Below are 24,471 nucleotides of genomic sequence, written 5' to 3'. Positions count from 1 at the left end.
ACTGTTTCCATAGTAGTCTGATTGATATGTCAAAATGTATTGATACAAATAGTGCAATAAGCAACAAGGCTATTTTACATGCCGAACACAAGGGCAGGTTGTGCACGAGTCTTGAAAGCGGACAAGGTGATCTTTAAAGATCCTCGTGAAAGAGGGTAACGGCAATAACAAGAAAAATCCAATTGAGGATACACCTCCTAAGACTCAACCAAAGCGCCGACTTGAGCGGCACCGCTCCAAATCATGTCGTGGAAAAGATAGCAATACTAGCACCGGAGACAACAATACTCCGGACGACGCCGAAGACCAAGAATACCCCATCGAGCCAACTTCCGAACAGGACAAACAGGAAGATGGGCAAGTTGATCCTGACGAACAAACAGGGAACAACGACTCGGACGACAGCAACTATCTGCCACTCTCCGAGGACCACGTAAGCCTCGGCGATGAAGATTTTATCGTGCCAAAGGAACCCCGCGAACAAGAGCGCTTCAAGCATCGGCTAATAGCCACGGCTAGAAGCCTAAAAAAGAACCAACAGAAGCTTCAAGCCGACCAAGATCTGCTCAACGACAGATGGACTAACGTCCTGGCAGATGAAGAATAACAGGACCCCGTGGTGTTGCCTCTGGATGAACATGACCCTGATCGACCGAGCCAGTGGGGGCTGGATGAACAGGACCCCATGGAGGGCAGGATGAACAGGACCACCCCGTGGAGGGCTGGATGAACAGTAAACCGTGGAGGGCTGGATGAACAGTAAACGGTGGAGGGGTGGTTGAACAGGAGCCCGTGGAGAGGGCTGGTTGAACAGTAGCCGGTGGAGTAGCGCGCGATGGAGGCTGGATGAATAGGAGCATGTGGATGAACAGTCGCAGGTGGAGGCTGGAGGAGGTCGACGGTGGATGAATAGTCGCCCGTGGAGGCTGGAGGGGGTCGACGGTGGAGATGAACAGTATCCCGTGGAGACCCGTTTTGCGGTACGCCACACCCCTCCCGATGAACAGGACCCCCGTTTCGACCGTAGCGCTCCAACACAAGTCAGTTTCCTCCATTTTGCGGTACGCCACACCCCTCCCGATCAATAGGACCCCCGTTTCGACCGTAGGAGGTCTGTTTCTTCCGTTTTGAGGTACGCCAGACCCCTCCCGATGAAAAGGATCTCGTTTTGACCGTGCCCGGTCGAACACAAGGCTGTTTCCTCCGTTTTGCGATACGCCCGGCCTCGTTCGGCTGTTCCTTCCAAGCCCTCCCTATGAACACGACGACGCATTCCGTTCTAACCCAGCCGGTTGGCTCCCCATGAACACGACGACGATGCACTTTCTCCGTTCCGACCCAGCCATGTACACGAGCCCTTACCGTACGTATGCGCGAGTAGGCGTTCGAGACCCTGCTCGCACGTACGTACGTAGCCGTATTTTCTTTCTTGCACACTGGCCGTTGTACGTATGTGTACATGCTACGTGCGCGCCTCTACATCCACCAGTATGTACGTACACATTCGCGATCAGAATGACCACGCTACGTACGCTTCGACAAGGTGGGTCCCGACTGTCAGGCACTTCCTTGTGTGCGAAGACGTAGCTGGTGGGTCCTAGCAGTCAGGGGGGCGAATCGTTCTTTTTTGCCCGGACGCACTTCCTTGCGTGCGAAGATGTAGCTGGTGGGTCCCAGCAGTCAGAGGGGCGAATCGTTATTTTTTACCCAGACGCACTTCCTTGCATGTGAAGATGTAGCTGGTGGGTCCTAGCAGTCAGGGGAAACATTTTTTCACAAAATACGGTGGCCCGTCCAGTGGGTCCCCGTTGTCAGGTGGAGGAATAATTATTTTGCGCATAACAAGGAGGCACTTCCATGCTGCGGCCGTGGACCGGTGCTGCTTTGGGCGGCTGTAGCAAGAAGAACAGAGGTTGAAGAAGCACTACGGCCGTAGGATGGACATCATACGGTCACTGGAGCTAGAATCATGCATATTGACTAAGTTGACAAAGCCATCCGTCCCGTCAAATTAGTAGGCCCACAATTCAGCTTGCCACTATACTAGGTCCCAGCTAGCAGGGGAAGTATTCATTTTTTTTGCGGAATAAGGAGGCACTTCCTTGCTCGCGAAGATATAGCTGGTGGGTCCAAGCTGTCAGCAGCGGTAACATTTTTTTCGCGAAATACAGAGGCCATTTCGGTGGGTCCAGATGTCAGGTGGAGGAATCATTATTTTGCGCGTAATAAGGAGGAATTTCCTTACGTGCAGCCGTGGACCCAGCTGTACGCCTCTCCACGTACAGTCCACTTCAGATGCATGTCGGTCATTGACCATGTTGACCAGGCCGCGCCGAGAGCACCAGGGCAGTGGACGACGGCGAGGCCTAGGAAGGGAACGACACGGAGGCAGGGAAGACTCGGCAGTTGTTTCTGACGCGGAGGGGAGTACGACTGTACGAGGGTTTACTGGTTCGTCTATCATCGCTGGAGAATAACAACAGGTGTGGGTGAGTAGAGGGATGTCTAGGCCAGCGATGGTGGGGTGGTGAGGCCTGCGCGGTAGCACAGGCGGCCGCGGGGAGGAGAGAGTAGGTAGTCCCGCCGGCGCTTGTTTGAGCGGCTAGAGCAGGAAGAGCAGAGATTGAAGAAGCACGACGGCCGTTGGATGGGCATCCAACAATCACTGCTTGTGCGTCAACCTTTTTTTAGGAAAGCCTCAAATCTATGGAAAACATCATACAGCACACCTGCCATTATTTCTAATAATTTACAGCCCATTTGCTAATTCTTAAGGTTTTTTTGGAGCCCATATTCTTTTTGTTAGCATTACAGCCCATATTGTGGCCACGGTTAAAAAATTATACGAAATTTTGCGTATTTCGGTGCGGTCCGAACTGTTTTTAATCCCGAAATTTCGAGTCACATTCAAACTGATTTTAAAAATAAATATATATCAATATAAAATCCAACAAATTGTCCATGCATAAAAATCAATGCAATTTAAAATCTCGAAATGAAAAAAAGAAATTTGAAACTAATTGTCAGTTTGATGTGTTTTAAAAATGTACAACCCATTTCTCATTACTGATAGGCCATTTTCTCGGCCAGCCGAATGAAGCTCTCCTCGTCTTGAAAGATTTGCAGCCCAACAGGCCTAACAAAGTGACTTACTTGGCAAATCACAAAAAAAACTGCGCTGTGGCCGTGGACCCAGCTACGACCATGGACCCAGCTGTCAGCCTCTCCACGTACAGTACTCTTCTGATGAAGTCGTTCGTTGACAACATTGACCACGCCACGCCGAGAGCACCAAGGTGGTGGACGATGGCGAGGCCTACGAAGGGGATGACGCGGAGCCGGGGAAGACGCGGCAGTGGATGCCCACGCGGAGAGGAGTATGAGGGTTCACTGGTTCGGCTGCGGTGTGAGGCTGCCGTCGTTGCAGAATAACAGGGGGTGTGGGTGAGTAGAGGGATGCCCTGGCCAGTGGTGGGAGTAGTAGGGGGCGGTGAGGCCTCCGTGGCATCATAGCCAGCTATGGGAGGCAGGAGCACGCGGCACGACCGGCGCTAGTTTGGGCGGCTGGAGCAAGAAGAACAGAGGTTGAAGAAGCACTATTGTCGTTGGATGAATATCGTAGTGTAACTGGAGCTAGAATCGTTCATATTGACTAAGTTGACAAAGTCCTCCGTCCCCGTCAACTTGGTAGGCCCACAAGTTAGCCTCCCACGATGCTGGGTTCCAGCTGGCAGGGGGAGTATTCATTTTTTTGTGCGTAATAAGGAGGCACTTCCTTGCGTGCGAAGATAACTGGTGGGTCCGACCTGTCAGCGGGGGGCATGTTTTTTCACGAAATATAGAGGCCCTTCTGGTGGGTCCCAGATGTCAGGTGGAGGAATCAAAGACTTGAGAAGGCATACAGAACAAGCTAGTGTACCAGTAAAGAGACGTTGCTGAGTTTTAGAAAAAAAGAGAGACGTGCTCCTGTAGCTGGTTCAAATCCAAACCTAGACTATGACTATATATGGTGCTATGCTCCTCTGCAAGTAATGAAACTGACATATCCAATGTTCGCTTCTCCTCTTCTCTACTTACTCTGCCTAGCATCAGATGCTCTGGCTGTAGCAACCATGTCCGTTGGCTGCTCGTCCACCTGCTCTTCAGCAGGTAACAACCAAATATGCGCCAAGTCGCCACCCATACCATCGCCTGTGGGTCTCATCACACCCCCGCCGGCACGCGCACCGTAGCCGGTTGTTCATCGCAACCCGCTACCATTGGTGTGGTGCCACTGTTGCAAATCAGGCAGAGTCATCCGTCGTGTCTCAACCACAATCCTCAACCCTGGCCGAGTCTTCTACAAATTCCTGAATCATGGGTTAATAATATGTTTAAGTGTTGTTCTGCTGCTTTTAGTTACTGATTTTTTTAATAGTTTGGTTGATGATCTTCCAATTTGATTCGTGCAGAAAAGGGAAGATTCGTGTGATTTGTATTTCTGGGAAGTTGCTCATGTGGGGGAGTGCAACTACGCTGATTATTTGGTTAGCCGAGGAATCCCAATACAAGCAGGTTGGGGTGTTGGACAAGTAACTAAAGGAACGACAGAAGAGGAAGATGCAGAGAAGAAGGTTAATGATGTAGTTCCTCTAATCATGGCCAAGCAACAGCTGCTGAACGGCCTTGACAGCAATGAGGAGATGAGAGATCTTGTGAAGATAATGGGCAAAATCATTGTGCTCTGTAGGATGATTGTCTCTTTATTTGCAGTGTATGTAGCACTCGTGATGTATTCAGTGGCTATGACATGAGCACTTTGCTGAAACTAGTAATGAATGAAACATGTGTAGCAGGCTGGGCGTAGTGTTGTGAACATCTAATGATTTCTATTAACGAAAATCAGGGGGTATCCCCTTTTTCTCATAAATAAATAAATAGCAGAGGCCCTCTTGGTAGTAAGTAAATAATATAGCAGAGGTCCTGTCAGGTCAGCTTTGTTCTCATTCCAAGACGTCGAGCAAATTGCAGTCCAACAGCAAACTATGTCATCAAATTCAAGTTTCATAGCCAAATATGAGTACAACTAAACAACAATGTCATCATTTTTTTAGTCGTCATACCATCACCAAACACAAATCAGCATACATAACAAGTGATGTTCTCACAGGAAAATACTAAACAACATGTTCATCAGGTTTCAGTTGTCATAGCAAACACAATTTCACATAGTAGATAAAAAACGTCTTCTGACAGGCAAATACGACAAAAGCAATGTAATCATCATCCGTAGCAGCAACTTCAACATCTTCGCCATGTGTATCATTCTGAATCATAATTCCCCACGGTGTCATCTTCTTCTTCGTCCTCAACATCCTCGAACGTTGGCTTCTTCTTGATCAACTCTTGTATGTCCACAGCACGACATGCAATCTTTTCGCCGGTGTCATTGACGTGATGGTTCTCAAAGATATTAGGAACATCTGTGTTATCTTGTACATCAGGAGCAGTGTAAGCATCATCTTGTTGTGCAACTTCATTAAACGAATTCCTCTACCCAAACCTTTGCAATACTCTCCAGTCATCACTATGTGCAAATGTGTATTCCAAGCAAAATATCTGTGTTGCTTGATTTGCCAAAATAAAAGTCTCGTTGGTCTGGTACACCGCCTTGACATTGATGGATTTGAAATAATCATCAACTCTGGGTTTTGCGATCCTCGAAAATAGGTTATACCAACGATAGCACAACAGAACCACACACCGATGATCCTCGAAACTGGAGATATACTGCAACTGAACAATGTCTGTTATGTTAGCATACATTTCACTTGTCTCATTGTCATACGTATCCGTGCTCATGATGGCACTGTTTTGTGTCTTCCTGCCTTCGTCTCGTGCAAGGGTGTTGTAGCGCACATCTCCAACAACGCAAGATTCATAATGTCTTACCCGAGTATCAGGACCCATTGCTAGTGAGTAAAGGGCATCATCAACTGCCTGCCCATCCTCCCGCATCTTCTTAACCTATGGTTAGAAAATAGACAAGCAGATCATCTTATGTACTCAATATATTAAAAAACTGATAGTGCAATTCAAAAGCTTACATGGCTCTTGAACCATTTCGCAAATCCTGCCATAATCAGTTTGTCAATGTTTCTTGCATTTTGTGGCAATAACTCCTTTTTGTAGATGCTGCACAACATAGTGATCACGTCAAACATCTAAATATATAAGAATGTGCTGCAAGTTTAGTATATTATGATGTATAAGTTGCAGTACTTAGCACTTACTTGATATAAGGTAGTATCTCAGGACAGTTATTCAACACATACCAAACCATTTTGTCCAAATCTTTAGGTTTGTCCTCTTGTCGACTCTTCCCTATAAATCGAACAGAGTAATCGAAAACATTGCGCCCGGGATTATCTTCATCCACCTCTTTGCTAAGCTGATCAACTGTTTCAATGTATTTTGAGCAGAATGTCAATGCTTCTGTAGCAATGTAGGCCTCTGCAATGGAACCCTCGGGTCTAGCTCTGTTCCTAACATAGCCCTTGAAAGTGCCTAGTAGCCTTTCAATAGGGTACATCGATCCATACTGTACTGGACCTCTAAGTAGTGCCTCATCAGGAAGATGAACAGCCAAATGCAGCATCACATCAAAGAAGGATGGAGGATATATCTTCTCAAGGTCGCATAGGATAGTTGGTATCTTGTCTCTAAGACGCACCAAAGCATGTATCCTGATATTTCTACTGCAGATTTCCCTGAAGAATTGTCCCAACTCTGCAACTGCTCTATATAAGTCAGGGCGTCCCAATCCTCTAAGGATAACAGCTAAAACCCTTTGAAGTAGGACGTGGCAGTCATTAGTTTTCAACCCTTGTACCTTGTTTCCATCTGCACTGACTCTCCTTTCAGGGTTGGAAGCAAATCCATGTGGGAATCTCACATGTGACAGGACCTCGCAGAATTCTTTTCTTTTTACCTTGTCCAAGACGTACACAGCTGGTGCCATATCCCGCGGTTTACCTTCATCTTGCACCTGCAAATCCTGTCTGATACCTAGGTGTGTCAAATCAGTCCTAGATTTTAAGGTATCTTTCGTCTTGCCTTCAGTATTAAGAAGTGTGCCGATAATGCTGTCACATATATTTTTCTCGATGTGCATCACATCAAGATTATGCAGTAGATCCAAATCATTCCAATACTCCAAGTCCCACAAAGTGGACCTGCGGGTAAACAATAATCTCTCTTCTGCCCTGCCATGCTTCCTTTTCTTGCTACCATTATCAGGATGGTTTCCTGGCGTAATATGCCTGACCTTCTCTAATTCCACTTGAAACTCATCGGCGGTGAGCCTCTTTGGCGCATCATGGTTTTCATGCTTTGCATTGAACACATGTCTTCGGTATTTTCTAGGATGCGGCTTGTCCTTGGCAAGGAAAGGACGGTGTCCAATGTAACAGATCTTGCTAAGTATTGCGTATGATAGCGGATTACTGTCACAGCGAACACATGCATTGTAACCATGTGTCGTTCGCCTTGACATAGTGCCCAAAGCAGGATAATCATGGATGCACCAAATTATAATAGCACGCAGAAAGAAATCAGCTGGTGGGTTGCTATATAGGTCTCGAGTGAGAACACCCCTCCATAGCTGTTGAAGTTCCTCCACAAGAGGCTCCATGAACAAATCAAAATCCTTTCCAGGACTTTTTATCCCTGGGATGAGAAAGGCCATCATGTAGTTTGATTCTTTGGTGCATACTTTTGGAGGTATGATGTAAGGGATAACAAGCACTCGCCACATGCTATATGTGGCGCTCTGGTGGCCAAATGGGTTAAATCCATCTGAAGCTAATCCAACTCTAATGTTTCTCGGGTCAGCAGCAAACTTTTGTGCTTCTGATTGAAGCTTTTCCACTCACTACCATGTGATGGATGACTCATTACATTCTGATCTTTGTAGTCCTGGTTCCTAGAATGCCACAGTACATCATCTATTGTTTCAGCATCATGAAACAACCTCTGCAATCTTGGTGTAATTGGAAAATGTCTCAGAATATTATGAGGAATCCTCTTCACAGCATCGCCATCTTTCCATCTTGATGATTTTCATTTCAGGCATTCGCTTAACTTGGCATAATCCTTCTGGAACAAAACACAATTATTCTTACAAACATGGATCATATCATATCCAATTCCAACTGCACGAAGGAAATTCTTCATTTTACTGTAGGTGTGTGGCAGCTCAGACGCATCTAGGAAAGCTTTGCGGAAAGCAGCCAACATCACATCGAATGATTTGTTGGTCATCCGCTCAGATGTCTTCACCTGAAGAAAGGTGACCAGAGCTGAGAATACTGACAGCTTATTTCCTGGGGTGACAGCGACGTTGCATTGTTTGAACATGCGGGCCCACCGTTTTTCTTCTGCAGGTGAAAGTTCATGGAATGCATGAGCATTTCGTAGCATTGTTTCAATGTTGGTCAAACTCACTGGCTCCGCCACCTCCTCCTCCTCCTACTCCTCTTCCACCTGAGCATCAGGTAGATCAAGATGGTGACCTGCTGCTTCCACGTAGTCAATATCATTTACGTTCACAACTTCACCATGATGTACCCACCTAGTATATGTGACCGACACCCCATACAAGTGTAGATGATTTTGCATAGTTGACTGGGGTCTTGTAACTGAACATACAACTGCTACACGGGCAGAGCACATCTGATTTCAGACCACTGTACTCGGCTCTGACAAAGTTCATGAAGTTTTCAACCCCCTTGACATATGCAGTGGAGAATCTTCGAGTAGAAGTTATCCACGTCCTGTTCATCTGTTATACATACAAATTAGTTATTCTACTAGATATTACAGGAAAAACATATATACTTTTTTATGAAGTCCAGAAAAAAATACATAGGTCGATGTCTAAAGCTATGGCAAGATATTTGGACAAGCATATCTAAGCAATGAAATATATGTAAAGCTAATTCAGCAAACAGATTTGAGTCCTAAATTATGGCAGGCCGTTTCAGCAATCAATGAGGTCGAGCACACAGCCATCGAACTATCAAAGGCCATCACAGCAACAAAGATCGAGTATAAAACGATGTAGAGCTATTTCACCTAAGAGATTGGCTACTAGACCATGGCAATGTACGTCACAAAAAATATATGGCAGGATATTTTAGCAACTAATCGGCCTTGGCATGCCATCTCAGCTAAGTAGACTGAGTGTAGAACAGGTCAAGGAAGCTTCTTAAGCAGAGGATATTGACTGTAAACTACTTCGGCAAACAGTGAGTTTAACAGCGTCTATCAACTAACATTCAATGCTACACCGACATGCACGGAGCTCAGTCTAGAATGCGCGTACCATGGGAGAAGCTGACATCTGTGCGTCTCCACACAAACATCGCCAGCGGTAGCGGCGCTGACAGCCGTGCGCCTACACAAAAATGTCGCCAGCGATAGCGGCGTGGCTAGAGGACGGCAGTCTATGAGAGCGTACTGTGGGAGCGAGAGGATCGCCGTGTGTCCCCTCGACGAACCGCGGAGCCGACGTATCAGCATGGCGGGGAGGGCGGCTTTGGCGGAGCGAATGGAGTGTAGGGGGACGGGGGGAGGGGGTTGGGGAATATTATTGGCTAGTTGGCCGAAGGGCGGTTGAATCTAGGATTTGTGGGGAATTTTTGGGTGGGGGAGGATTTTCGCGTGGTGGGCGGGGGAAGTTTGGCGCATGGTCGGTTTCTCCAAGTGCAGTCCCACGTGTCAGTGAAGAGGCAAGTCGAAGCGCGTTCCGTTTGCGTGAGCCGTGTGCAGGACCGAACGTGTGTGGGGTGCAGTGCGACCGTGAAACTGGTGCTGTGAGTGTACCACCTTTTTTCCTTTTAAACTAGGTGCTTCGCCCCCTAAAAAAACTTGTTGCTTCGTGCGATCCATCGATACTACTACTAGTAATCCCGTAATCCCAACTAAAACGGCGCGGCCGGGTCTTTTCGCACGCCATATGCTAGGAGGTTCGCATAGTTGGGTTTTTTAGGATGAGTAATGCTACACCTACATAGTCCCAGTTACATAATTAACATAATCTGAAATGTGTGAGCTGTTGATTGTAGATTGGGGGAGGGAGGGGCCCGCCACCAGGCCCTCGTTGGTATCCGCGCCTCAACTTTGGGTGGTCATAGTGGAGAGTAGCATAGACTAGTTACTAGTCTATGTTACTAGTACCTTCATAGTGGGTAGTGCCATTAAGTATATGCATAATTTGGCGACGAGGGCTCTCTATATGTACCACTTTTTTCCTTTAATTACATCTTGTTAATTTTGCTCCATGGCGCAATCCATCGATACTACTACAGTACAAATGTATACATTTTTTAAAAGGCTAGAGGGCGGGGCAGTCTAGCTTGGTCCTTTTCATGAGAGGCGAGGGCCTTTGTTATTTGACGTCTCATTACTGCTGGAAGGCGCGGCCTTGTGATTTGACTGCTCGTATAAATGTGCCGACGACCTGAGGAGGAGCAAAGAACCGTGCAGTATACTCAAGTTTTCCACTGGAGTACGACGTAGGAGCACGAAACACAGCAGCCCAGTGCCATATCCTCTACTCTCTACTCTTATTATATATTACTAGCAACAGGCATTGTTCTATTGGCAATAAAGAATGATCTAATTTGCTAGTCATCTCATTTTTAGCATTGTTCTATTCATGCATCGCAGAGAAGGTGACACGTGCGGCCAAACAACAAAAGCAAAATAAGAAACACAGGAGCAAAAGAAGAAGGAGGATTATCACCCGCAAAAAAGAAGGAAGACGCACACACAAGCCTGGGGCGCTGCTCTCACTACATGAAGGGTTGCTGGCCACGGAGTCGTAACTGCTTCTTCATCACCTCCACGACCTCCATCTCCTTGCGCGTCTCCTCCGCCATCTTCATCATTGTGTCCATGACGCGGGATTTCTCGATGCGAGCCTTCATCATCTGTTCCACGGCCGCATTACGTACCTTGACAGCAGCCAGCTCGTCGATGCGGAGCTTCTCCAACTCCTCCTTCTGTTCCATGACGAGGGCCTGCAACATCTTCATCGAGGAACTACTATTCTCATGCAACTTCTTTCAGCCGGCGCTCTCCTCCTTCAGCAGGTCGAGCTCATGGCAGAGCTTCGCCTTATCCTCCTGAAGTTGCAGGATTTTGCCGGTCGCCTTCTTCTCCGAGGCAATGCTCTTCTTAAGCAACATCACCAAGCCAGTGGTCAAATCCCCCTACTCATTGAGCTCAGTGGACATGTCTTCCAGGCTCTGCTTCAGCAGCTCCACCAAGCCATGGATGAACTCCTTCTGCTTATTGAGGTGCTTATTGAGCTGATCGGGCATGCCGTCGAGGGATAACGACTGCAGCGCCACTAGCTCGGCATGTTCGCCTCCGCATCTAGGGCGCTCCTGGGAGCCATCGCCTTCCCATGAGAGATCTTTTGAGGTCTCTGCGTGGCGGCGAGCCTTCTATTTTTTTTCTGCAACCTTGGTTGCCGCTCCCTTGTTACGAGTAGTTCTCGACCTAGAGCTCTTATGAGGAGGAAGGAGTACTTATGAGGAGGAAGGTAGAGTAATTATCGGTTAGGTATTTACCCTTTTCATAACATAAGTACTAGCACAAGTACTAAAGCCTGCATAGTGGGAATACGTTCATGTTTGGTACGTACTGGTAGGTGTGAGCAGGCTTGCACTTAATAGTAGCACTAGTACTTTCGAATGTGATGGGAACAAGGTAAAGATCAATTGATGGTTTTTGGTTTCGAGGCCCAAAACGGCTCCCGATGAGTTTAGTGGAACATAAATTTCAAGTAGACTATACTGCTCAGATGCGTAAATATTATGTTACTGTCAAAAATTGGCACAAAATACGAAGGAGACCAATGGAAGTACTACTAGCAACCCATGATTTAACTACTCGCATGCGCGCAGTGGAGTAGTAATGTCTTTCTTCCGCCCTCACGTCCACTCAATTTGCATGCGCTGTATTAACTGACCAACAATGAATTGAAGGACTTTACATGCGTCAAATTATCACATGGGGTGGATCTTGGTACAAAATTGCGTCCGCCCGTGTACCCGCGTGTGCGTGTGAGGGAATGAGTGCGTGTGTGCCGTGCGTGCACATCTTTGCTTCATGCATGTACCGCCAGTGCGGCTCAGGGAGGACGAGCACATTCTTCTAGAACCAGCAGCACGTCACTGTGATCAATCCACACAAGGATGTCGCGACAACGCCTCCACATGTGCCACGTGGCTTCCTGAACTGTAAGAGAGATACTGTGTAGCGTGCCATTATGTTTTGCACATACTAGAAGTACTACTAAGGTACACGTGCATTGCACGCGTCAGATTTTGCAACCAAATTATGAATAAATACCACACTGTAGGATATAAGCTTTGAGTCATATATGCCTGATGTAGACCTTCGTTTAATTCTTTTAGTTCATCTCATTCAAAATCAATTAGTTTTTATAAAAAACCAAGGGCCTCTTTGATTCGTAGGATTTCCAAAATGCGGGAATAGGAAGAACATGGGATTAGTGTGGAATGTCGTCTTGAATCCTACAGGATGGTACGAGTGTTTGATTGTGCATAGAAAAAATGCAGAATTCTTTCAAAGAGGTTTGAGTGGATGGGATATTTCCTGTGAAATCTTGTGCAAATGAATCATATGGAAAAATTCCCATGGTTTACAATCCTACGAATCAAACAACCGAGATAGGAAAAATTCCTAAGGATTAGAATCCTCCAAAATTCCTTCGAGAATCCTTTGAATCAAAGAAGCCCTTAATCTATTTTATGATTCATGGAATTGTGCGTTGTAAAGCATAAAGTAAAAAAAAGGTAATTCAACTAGAAAAAAAGTTTGGGCAGTTATGATAGGGAAGATTCTAGAACAAAGGAGAACCACTGTTGTTTTGAGATTTGTGCATTATGCTTAAGTTCAACCATGGAGTCTGCTAGATTGTACACGTGGCAAAATCCGGTGGGGGCTAGAAGATGGTGCGAGGGGCCGAATGGAGGGAGACTATGAAGGAGTGCACAACTGTGAGATAGATATTTAGAGAGAGGGGGCGAGAACGTGCACTATTGCGCGCCGTGGTGGAGCCATGAAAAATGTCCAATGAGCTAGGGGGCCAAGCATTGCTAATTCTTTACGAGGAGGGCCAATTCATCAACTTAAACCATTTTTACTAGCAATTATCTAATGATCACATTCATATTAGCCTCGATATATAGTGACATTAGGGGGGGCAGGGCCCTTGCTGCCCCCTATTTTCGCCATTGTGCGCGCGTCTGAGAGATGAAGCGGAAGGCATGGATGATGAGAGGGCGGCGTTGGATATATAATTAATGTGGGTGTAATAGCTATATATGTAATCCTATATAGAGATGTATAGATTGATCGATGTGGACATGGGAAAGAGGGTGAGACCTCACTAGATATATAAATTGATCAGTTTATGTGGAAAACTATGAAAGATCTAGCTATATACACACACACATAGAGGAACATCGATCGTTGCGCATGCACGTGAGAGATAAAGAATGCCCAATATGATGGAGAGGGGCATGTGTGTGTGTGTGTGACTTCATGGGAGACCGACCTGAAGAAAAAGATTGCTTTTGTGCGATGGATAATGCCGACTGGTAGTGTGTGTGCATGCATGCACGAGAGAAAGTTAGTGGTACAATTATAAAGAGAAGACCTATGTGTGGGTGTAAAGACATGGTGAGGTCATAATCAATGTAAAGTTGAATTCTAATATTTGAATAAGAGATCATGATGTTTGAAACCCATGCATGCATGAATATAACGGAGATCTGTGCGGTGTGGTTTGGAAATGAGCATGTTGTAATGTATACACATTGAACAAGATCAGACTGGTTTGAATTTGAGATACCGATGGCAGGCATCATTTGGCCACATTGCATCAGTGCATGGACCCACTATTCTAATTGGAGATGATGAGTGGCTTTCGCATCACATATCTATATCTATACCCCTATATATATTATATATTATATTTTTTATATAGGATAACATTAACTTTGAAAGATGGTCGTTGGATGAGGCCAATCCGATGGTGCAGAGCTAGCAAATTCAAGCACTACTGGCCGTTGGATATCATCTAGATTCCATAGGATTTTGCCACATGTACAATCTAGAAGACTCTATGGTTGAACTTAAGCATAATGCACAACCCTCAAAACACAAGCACTTCTTCTTTGTTCTAGAATCTTCCGTATCAGAATTGCCCAAATGTTTTTCTACATGATTTGTTTTCACTTTATGCCTTACAACGCACAATTCCATGAATCTTAAAATAGATTAGCTTTCTTATAAAAACTAGATGATTTTGAATGAAATGAACTATAAAAATTACACGAACATCTACATCATGCATATATGACTCAAAGCTTACATGCTATAATGTGGTATTTATTCATAATTTGGTTGCAAAATCTCATGCGTGCAATGCACGTGTATCTTACTAGTCTAAATGGTGTATGTGTGTGTGTTGTGCATGTTAAACACATTGTACGTAGTATATAATACTAGTATAAATTGCCTTTTTTCTTTTGGGTACATGTTAACCTTGTTTTCCCGAAATTTCAAGCCGCGCCTTGTTATGCCGAAATTTCAAGCTAGCGTCTCTGTCTATCGTGCTGCAAAACTCCCGCCTCTTCAACCTGCGCCTTGTTACCCCGAAATATTTAAGAGAAATCTATGTCTCGTTTTGCTCCGACAACTCCCTCCATCTCAACCCGCACCTTTCTATTTGAAAATTACAATGCGCGCAAAAACTCGCACCTCCTGTGAAATCCCGACACGCGAAATGCCCGTGATACCCCTGAACCGAAAGAACAGCCTCAAATCGGTGGGGGTACTTTCGTAACATACCCCACATTTCAGACAAGCGCGTCCCTAAGCCATGGTTCCCCACTCCCATCCCATCCGCCCACCCATTCGTCACCGAGGCCGGGAAAACCCGCGAGGCCCCACACCCTCCTTCGTCCGCCACCCAGCAGAAGCCTCTTCCTCGACGACGTCGTCCATAGCAACACCTCGACGTCCCTCATCCACAGTACAAGATGAGGATCCATCGTCGATCTGGTTGTCCTATCGGTTCAGCCACCCTGTCCTCCACCTCCAAGGAGCTGCCCCGACGTTCCCCTCGTCTTTCGCGCCACCTACATTCCCACACCGCCGTCTTCACCTGCACCACCGGAAGAGCATCATCATCACCGTTTCCTCGGATGAAGCTATGGCCTGATCGGCGCCACCAAAGAGGTTGTACACTAATCGCCGCATTTTCTTCTTGACTCGATATCACGGTGCTGCCGACGCTCAGTGCCGAGCTGACACGGCGTGGCTCCATCCACGGTGGCATCACCGGCCACTTCCTCCACGGCGTCGCTCCCTCGGCGGCGACGTCCACATCAGTAGGAGCTGCTGCTGCTTTAGCTCTCGCTCGCGCTGCTGCTCTGCTCTTGCTCTCGGTCCCCTGTTTGGTCTGCTCTTGCTTGCGCTGCAGCTCTCGCTCTTGCTCTTGCTTGCGATGCTACTCCAATTTAGCTACACTTCAGTCGAGTCAATCGACTTTTGGGTCAGTCGATTTTCAGGGGGTGGGGGGCTCGCCGAAGTTAAGGAAGAACCAGCTACAGTGGGGAGGAGGGCTCGTCGAAGAGGTACCCCACTATCTATCTTAGGGTTCAGGGTGGGGGCGGTGATCACCGGTGGTGGTGGGGCGGTGGCGTGGGGATCGCTGGAGAAAAAGCTCGGCACGGAGGGGGGGGCTACAGGGATGGCCGGGGCGGCGGAGGACCAGCGGTGGGGAGTGTTTTCGGGGCGGGCAGGGCGGCGCACCGTCGGCCGCGGGAGGCGGGGGCGGCTGTTTGGCTAGTGGTGGCTGGTGGCTCAGGGGGGTGGAGGTTGAAGATGAACTGCAGGCCCTTGATTTCGTATCCAACAACTGCAAAATCGACTGACCAGAGATGAAAAAGCCAGTCGACTGACGTCAAGCCTCACCTCTAGTGCGTTCAGTTTCGACAGCAAAATTCAGTTTAGACAGTTAAGTTCAGTTTCTACAATTAAATTCATTTTGATAGTTAGGTTCAGAGATGAGTGGCTGATGTATACATCTAGCACTTTGTGGTTATGTATTTTACGTCATCTATTGGAGATGCTATTAGAATTCCACTCAGGTTAACGTTGTCTCTCTTGTCCTGCTTCAGCCGCGGCGTTGTACAACTCACCGGAGCTGCTCCAACGACGAAACCCTCCATCACAGCGGAGCAGTGCCTCGGGATCCATCTTCAGATGCCTAAGATCTTCTTCCCCTCCTGCGACAGCCAAGTCATCTGGAGCATCCTCACCGGCCAACCCAATCACGCTAAGAACGACATGGCTTCGCCAAAGAGGTTTTACACTTCTTGTGGTTTGACTTAATCTCACCATGCTTCTTTGCATCTTGTGATCTTCCAAATCTTGTGAACCAAACATCTAGATTGGCAAAAATCCTATGTTTCTAAATTCTCTGTTTTGCACGTGCATTCCTATCCTATTCCTGTCTATTTCCTATCCCTGCATTGTTACAATCCTCAAATTCAAACAAGCCCTTACACAATTACTTCTGTTATAGATATGTGTCAAAGAAAACCTTGTGTAGTTTGTCCTGCTCCTGCGGTGATGTCTTCCACCCCAGCTCAGCTGTTCCAACAACGGAAGGGTTCACCATAGTAGGGATCCGCTCTCCAGACTGTCTTTCGTCGCCTCAGATCTTCTTCCCCGCCGCCGGCAGCCACAACAACTGCATTACCATCATCAAGTGAGCAGATGACCTTGAGGACTACACGGGTCCGCCAGAGAGGTCGCACTCTTCCGTGTCTGCTTACGTTATGCATTGCTTCATATGATGACATGATATTTTATCGTTGTGTTCACCTATTAGATTCTGACCCAGGTCCAAACTTATGCTGAAACTTGAGTTTTTAAATGGTTGTGGGGTACATATTGGGGCAGCAATCAGTACTATATGTCTACTATCTGGTTAATCTCGGGTGTCTACTATTAGTTCAATGTTGGGTGCAAACAAACATTAAAGGAGCCATTATCTATATTTTTTAACTAAAGCTATTATCTGCCTGCTATCATTTGTTTTGGGTCTATCCACAGTTTGCTACCATCACTCTGGATTTGGGCATGCACTCCTTACATAATCTCACTATGTTTTATTCCCTCTGTTGGAAAAGGTAGTGCCTAGGAGGCACTTAGGCACGCCTAGGCGCTAGGCAATGGCCAAACGCCTGGCCTAGGGCATAAATGGAGGTCTAGGCAGGGCAAGCAAGGAATTGTCTACCCAAGCAAGAAATCATGCAACATACTATACTGATATGTCAAATGGGTTAGATTCCAATGGCCGTAGACGGTAATTAACTTATTTATATGCCCTAAACTAATATCAACACCCATATAATAATCACAAATATACTACGAGTAAAAACTATATTACCGACTAGGCCGCACCTAGGGCGCTTAGGCGCCGCCTAGGCAATAGGCGAAGGCCAACCGCATCGGTTACGCCTACCGCTTTTTCCAACCTTGTAGAGCAAAAGAGACGAGCCTTGCGTGGCAATAAAATTTCATGTAGATGTCGCTCCATGGTGGGTGCAAAGGCAACACCCCTCCACCCATTTCAGATCGTAATCGAGAGGAAGATAACTGTTCTGAGGGGGATTCAGAAGCAGAAGACCACTCCTTTTTACCCCATGAGGTCTTCGCTCTAACTTGGCATGCTGATGTTGGTAAAAATCATGCATATGGTGCCTTGCATTGCTTACTGTATACATCAAAGATGTCATCTGCTTAGTTTAGACATGCTTTTTGTAAATGCCATCTGTTTAGTTTCTTTATCATATATGTGAATCATGCAATGCCATCTTGTTTAGCTAGGCATCAAATATGTGAATTTTGCAATGCCACCCTGGTTAGCCAGTCATCTTATATGTGAATTATATCATGACATCATTTTTTATTACATGTTAAATTTGTCAACAATTTTAGTACATTCAATTACTCTTCTGTGCATCAGCCATTTGGCACGGTCATAGAAAAATCTAGAGTGGAAACAAGGTCTTCAAAGCAGACAATGCTATCTGACAAAGCACTTGTCTTGCTAGTTACAGATAGCTCCTCAGAGGAGGATTCAGAGACAGATGACCAGTCCTACCCCCCCCCCCCGAGGTGCATGCTCTAGCTTGGCAGGGTAATGTTGCTCATATCATGTGTATGGTATCTTGCATTGCTATGTCATTTGCTTAGTTTAGACATACTTTGTGTGAATGCTACTTGTTTAGTGTCTAATTACCATATATGTGAATTATGCAATGGCATCCTATTGCAAGACATAATATATGTGAATTATGCAATGCTATCTTGTTGCGAGGCATTATATATGTGAATTATGCAATGCCATGCTGTTTAGCCAAGCTTCATATATGTGAATTATATCATGCCGTCCTTTTTTTGTATTTATCATTGCTTTTGTCGACAATGTTTGTATATTCAACTGCTCTCCATGTGCATCAGCCATTTGAATTGGTGATGGAGAAATCTGGAGTGAAAACAAGGTCTTCAGAGCAGACAATGCTACCTGGTGAAGCAGATATCTTGCTGGTTATAGAGAGCTCTTTAGAGGAAGATTCAGAGGAAGATGACCAGTCATATTATCCCCCCGAGGTGTATTCTCAAACTTGGCAGGGTTATATTACTCATATCATGCATATATTGTATTGCAATGCTTAGTTTTTACATCATATACATGATATTGAATGCCATCTCCTTAGTTGACACATCATATATGCGATTTCCCTCTGCTCACTTCCTTAGTATATTAATCATATATTTGAATTATATCATGCCATGATGTTTGCATAGACAGCATGTATTTGAATTATGGCATGCCAACCCATTTTCTAAAGACATAATATAGTTATATCATCTCATCCTTTTCAAACTTCACATAGTCATCATATTTTGAATTATGTCGTTCTATCCATGAATTATATCATGCCATCATGTTTCCATCGACGACATGTTTGTGATTTATGGTATGCCAACCACTTTAATAGACACATCGTATAGTTATATCATGTCATCCTGTTTACATAGTCATCATATTTTGAAGTATGTCATTCTATCCTGTTTAGTTAGCCATCATACATGTGAAATTGTGTCATGCTATCCTGTTTAATTAGCCATCATATATGTGAAATTATGTCCTGCTATTCTGTTTGGTTAGACAACATAAATGTGAATTATTTCATGCCCTGTTTTCTTCCCTACTATCCATTGCACCTGTCTATCTTACAATGTCTGTACATTCAATTACTTTTCTTGTTTATTAGCCATTTCAATTGGAGGGGGTGATGGCAGTATCTGTGGGAGTAAAAACATGGTCTTTAGAAAAGATCGTGCTACCTATCGATGGAGATAGAACCGTGGTTGTACTTGCCCAAGAACCAGCCCCACCACACATAACCCAGACTCACGCAGATTGTACCCCTACCCAGTTGGACAGAGAACCAGCTACACCCCTTCTAACCCCAACCCCAGCAGATAGTAACCCAGTTTCCGCTGACATAGCACCGTCTCCACCACAGAGCACACAAACACAAGCATTTAGTAAGGCAACTGCAGTGCCCAAAGCACGAGGACCACCACTCCGAACCCCAAGTCAATGCTTAAAGCAGAAGAAGAATTGTTCTCAAGTCAGGTTCCGTAGCTATGGTTCATACTACTTTGCTCTTGCATCACCGTATTTACTCATACCAACTAATTTCAAATTTGAAGGATGCAATTGAAACTCCAATGGTGCAACATGTATGTTTTAAACCTGTTTCTTTAACGTGTTAGCTATTGTAACTTGCTCTATGTTGATTTCAGTTTCAATTGAATAAAGAGTTATATTCTCATGCCATGCACCTTACAAGTGTTGTTATTGCTGTGTAGTTTCCCACACTTTTATTCTGTCTAAGTTGCTTTGTCTTAAATAGATATGGTTCGAACGGTATCTACACTACTAGGGAAAAGCCTAGCAGCAGCGCGGGTTTTCGGCCTTTTAGTAGCGCGGGGGCCGGCACTACTAATAAGGTGCTACAGCTAACGTATAGCAGTAGCGCTGGTCCACCCGCGCTACTGCTACACAAGTGTTGCAGCAGCGCGCTTAAAGGAACCTCGCTGCTGCTAATAGCTATAGCGCGCTTCCCCTGTGCGCGCTACTGCTACAACCACGCTGCTGCTAACTTTTCTCCACTCGCTACTGCTAATTTTAGTTGTTTTTTGTTTTTTTCGGCATATTTGTTTTGTATTTGAACAGGCTTTATAGAAGAATCTTTAGCACATACAAATGTCATCATGATACACATACAAATGCCTGCAAGACCACAAATGTAATCATAGCATATACATACAAATAGTCTCGTCATAATCATCATCCAACACAAAGTGGTATCTTGTCATCATCTCGAAAATAGCGATACATGCAAGTCTCGAATACTTGCAACTACAACGTCATCCATCTAAACAAAGGTATACGCGAGAAGAGCTATCACTATAAGTGAGAGCGGAACTATGTAGTACATGAGATGGCGGTTACGAGTCCTCTCTCGTGCTAGCGTGAACCTCAAGTAACTAGCTTCTCCTTCTTGTCTGCTTTTGAAGCCTTTATGGCTGGCGTCGGAGAACCCATTCACTTGCGCCTGAAACTCATGCCACTCGTTGTACACCCCCGGAACCTTCCCTTTGTACACGACATAGCAGTTCCATCTCGCCATCAAGAAACTAGGTACCTGTTAGAGATGCATGTTCATGAAGAGGATGTACAATCATATATATGCAACAAAATATACTAGAGAACACTGAAAAAGAAAGGGTTAGCAACTAGATGCAACATACAGTAGGCAAATTAATTAACTAGAGGTACGCAGGTCATCGTACGCAAACTAACAAAGTAGCGTTACGCAAGTTCGGCAGGGATCGTGGACATCACAAAGTTGCATTGCTACAAATAGTATACAAGTTCAACCGACACATATCATCATCATCGGCATCATAGATCACTAGAAGTTCCATCCTTCCATATCATCAAGGATGGACCCTAGCTTCTTGAACGGCGTGAGGTCTAGACGTTGCATGCCTATGCGAGTTCGGACGTCAGCTCGCGATATAGGGCCGTGGTGGAACATCCCCTTCTCATCGACGACTTCTTTCATGATGATCATTGCAATGTCGCTTTGGATGCGAAAGAAGTCATCTCTAAGTTTATAATCCGCTTCTCCATGAGATTCTAGCCACTTGTGGATATGATCATCATTTCTGCTTCTCATGCGAAGCTTTTGGTGATCCGTGTTGAACTGAATCATGAGATGGAGGATGTACAATCCATCCTTCTTGCTTGGTTTTGGGACTTGGATGCAGGAGAAGTTAGTTTTATGCGTGAAACCCATCTTCTTGTTCCTTTGTTTCCTGATCTGCATGTGGCCACCTCTAAAGCTGAAGCCTTGGAAAGCATCATCTAGAATATTCATTATGTGGGTGTAGTCTTTTTTCTCGTAGTCTCTGGAAGGGTCAAAATACACGGCGTGGGAGACTTGCGGATAAAGAACGATAAGGACGGCGCGCCCGTTGCTGCGGGGAAAAGACACCTCAAATTATTCCCCATAGAGAGAGAAGGAATGATTGAAATGTATGAAAGGGTTGTTCGAAACTGACTTACTTTGGATGATAAGGCACGAGGACAATTTCCCGGTCCTTATTCTGTACCATGAAGTTTTGGAGGTAGTCCCTAGGAGTTTCACGCTCAAAGTCGCCGAGACTCAAGAAAGACTCGTGCATTTAGTACGGATCCGCCACACAGATTTGCGAGACTTTTTCACTGTTCATGACAGAGCTCATATGTAGCGCAAAAAGGCGGACGATTGTAAAATCGAGCCGCCTTGTCAGAAACATCTCAAAGATATGGTCAAATCGCAGGAAGAACACCTCCGCGGGCCGTGTCTCGACGTAGCACTTCCCCTCAGGCACACGAGCCGCGTATGTCGAATATCATGGATCCTTTGAGGCTAGTAGGCTTTTCTCAGTCGACAGCACATGGTCATGCAGTCTCCTGAGATCCCCTGATAGTGCCTCCAGCGGTTTCGGCGGTAGCATCGGCTCGCCCGAGAGATGGAACATGGACGCACCTTTCACGGGTACACGCTCTTTAGAATGCATTGTTTGGCTGCTATGTGCTATGGCTTGTTTGGAGGCAGCTATCTTCCCCGATCTCTTTCTCTCCTTTTTCTAGGGCACACCTTCTAGACCCTTCCTTAACCCCTTCCCTAGTGTTCCCGGGCTAAGTACTGTATGACCCTCGCGCTGGGATAGTTGAGCCTGTGTTGAGGCGGCATCTTCAGGCGTGTCCTGTGAGGATTTCATGAATAGAGACTTTTTGCAATCCCTGCTACGACCTTCCTGCCCGGGCATATCATCCATATCCTCATTAGCAAGCTGATAGCCCGATTCGTCATATGGTTGACTCATCAATTCTATGTCACAGTCATACACATTTGTATTGAGGAAATCCATAGGGTCGACCTCCGTCTCATCATCCATTCTTTGTTCTACAGGACAAATTACATCAGCCAGCACTATTGCACCCCCATCATCATGTCGTCCGCCGCTCTCACCCGGCACTACAGGAGCTGGTAATTGTGTAGGCAGGGTGGTGGTCTCCGCACATGCTTGTTGATGTGTGGTTATTGGTGTGCTCTCGGCCGGCTCCAGACGAATATGATTCTTCGGCCGTAGCAGCACCCAACCCTTGCAGCTTCTAATCCGCGTTGGGGTCTCGTCGTCCGCTCCCACATGCTGTACTGGAGGAGGCAAATCCTCGTGCCCCGATTTCACACTGGACAAGCTAACCCTGAAGTGCCCAGCAGGGATCGGCTGGTTGTGGAATGTGGGTTGCAAGGGGTCCATTATCATCCCCTTTCCCACGTCCACCTTCTGGCATTTGATCAAGTAGAGTATGGTGCACGGGGTTTCTTTCGCCTACAAACACATATGTCTGTGGCGTAAAACATCCGAAAGGCAACAAAAATGGAATATTATATATATGGTGGTGCGACATGTAATTACCGTGATGGCGTCGAGCTCAGCCAAAGACGAAGGCCCACCGAGCGTGCCAGAGACTGAGGACGGGCTGCTATGAGCGGGAGCGGCTGCGAGAGGAGGCCCGGTTGCGTGGGCAAGTGATGGTGCGATGATGTTGTTGTTCATGGAGTTGCTCCCGTTGAAACTGGGCAACGGGAAATCATGTACCGTCTTGTCTGGATTTTCTTTCGTCCAGTTGATGATAACTGGAACCAAGTTAGTAGCGAAATCATTTCTGCAGGCAGTTACAGCTGCATTGACTGCCTGCTGTAACAACTCATATTTGTCCTCGACTGCTTTTTTCGTGTCCTCAGCTGCTTTTTTCTCGACCGCAAGCTTCACCTTCGCGTCGATGTCTGCCTGACTAAACTTCGTTTTCTGCTTCTTGGCCTCCGGGCCCTCATTGTAAAACACCTTCCATGTGGCGCCATCTCCAGCGTCGTGCACACGACCATATTGCGGCCGCTGGCCCAAAGGGAGTCCCTTAAGTTCATTCAAGGCCCGGTTGAGAGGGGTGTCCCACTTGGGCCTCATCGGAGAAGTAGGGTTTTCGGCTGCAAGCTGGTGTTGCTTCTCCAGTAGTCTAATCAATTTCCTCGTGATCTTGTCCGTGTAAAAAACCTTTTTCTCCTTGTCCCACTTGTAGCGGGCCCTGATGAAGTCATGCTCCAAGGGGTTGGTGAACTTCGCGAAGGGGTCTGGGAGACCCGCGGCTTCACGTTCCCGTCCTCCTTATCCCATATGGGCCTTTTACCGAGGTAGCCACGGCTTCCGAGGCGATGCTTCCCCGTGTTCCTTTGCTGAAGGCTCTTGAATTTCGCAGCCTTAGCCTTGGTGTCCTCGGTAGCGCAAGTGTCCTTGAACTTTTCGAACTCCTCTTCTGTAAGTGTCGGATTTTCCTCCAGAATCTTGGACAGGGGTTCCTCAGCCTCAATAGCTTGTTTCACCCTCGATTTCCAGGAGGCCAAATCATTGCTGAACATGCCCATGGCATGATTGTTAATCTTTTTCATCTTCAGATCATCCCATGGTTGTTCTATGTTATCATCCCGATCAGGGAACTTGAATCTCTTGTGCAACTTCGTTAGGAGCAACTGCGTCAAATGTTCTTTACTCCTTAAGTCATCGTCATTGATGCTCGCACATTCCCGTAGGATGCATCCTACTTGATTCCCATAGCACTTGCGAGGTTCTTCCGGCTCTAAAGGCTCAAACTTGCCAGGTGCCATCTTTGCGATCGCAAGTCGT

Source organism: Triticum urartu, chromosome 7 (assembly GCF_003073215.2).
Source record: "Triticum urartu cultivar G1812 chromosome 7, Tu2.1, whole genome shotgun sequence".
Lineage (NCBI taxonomy): Eukaryota > Viridiplantae > Streptophyta > Magnoliopsida > Poales > Poaceae > Triticum > Triticum urartu.
This window is presented reverse-complemented; position numbering follows the sequence as displayed.